This window comes from Pteropus vampyrus, unplaced genomic scaffold (genome assembly GCF_000151845.1).
Source record: "Pteropus vampyrus isolate Shadow unplaced genomic scaffold, Pvam_2.0 Scaffold37, whole genome shotgun sequence".
In the NCBI taxonomy this organism is placed as follows: domain Eukaryota; kingdom Metazoa; phylum Chordata; class Mammalia; order Chiroptera; family Pteropodidae; genus Pteropus; species Pteropus vampyrus.
The window spans coordinates 8,925,334-8,925,977 of record NW_011888818.1 but is presented as its reverse complement, the minus strand read 5'-3'; the positions used below and the strand labels follow the sequence as shown (position 1 = coordinate 8,925,977).

Below are 644 nucleotides of genomic sequence, written 5' to 3'. Positions count from 1 at the left end.
CATGGGTTTTGCCTTCTACCCCAAATCAAGCCTGTCTCTCTAGCAGTAACACTGCTGGTTTTGTTTTCACAACAAAATTGTGAAACTACCACGAAAATTAACTTTGGGCAGACTGCAGCAGCCTAGGCAAGAAGGCTGCAAACTCAGCTTTCCCCTCCCCCAACCAAAGTTCTAACAGTTTTCATGAATAAGTGCTTCTAATTTGTTGATTTTTCTTTCATCAATATTAAGAGTCTTGAAATTTTGTTTTGCATATTTGTTTTGGAGAAAATTTACTATCATGCACTATCAAGTGTTTTTTTTTTTTTTAATAGTCTGTCATATACACAAACATTTCTGAATGGCTATTTAGTATATCTCTAATAACTGGATAAAAATTAGTATTTTCCTTTAAATTTTTATCTAGAGATTCTTGAATTTATTTGGTTTTTCACTAGTAATCAAAAGTTTCTGTCTATGGACATGCCACCCTGAACACGCCAGATCCCCTTTGATCTCGGAAGCTAAGCAGGGTCGGGCCTGGTTAGTACTTGGATGGGAGACCACCTAGGAAGACCAGGCGCTGTAGGCATAGAAAATAAAAAATAAGGGATTGTAATCTGACAAGGTCCTTGCAATCTGTGAGGTCAACCAAGGGTTGCCTC

At 37.7% G+C, this 644-nt stretch overlaps 1 pseudogene; it reads left to right on the top strand.

The window, feature by feature from the left end:
* Positions 1–452: 452 nt before the first annotated feature.
* Positions 453–571, top strand: LOC111738363 (annotated as a pseudogene).
* Positions 572–644: the final 73 nt, after the last annotated feature.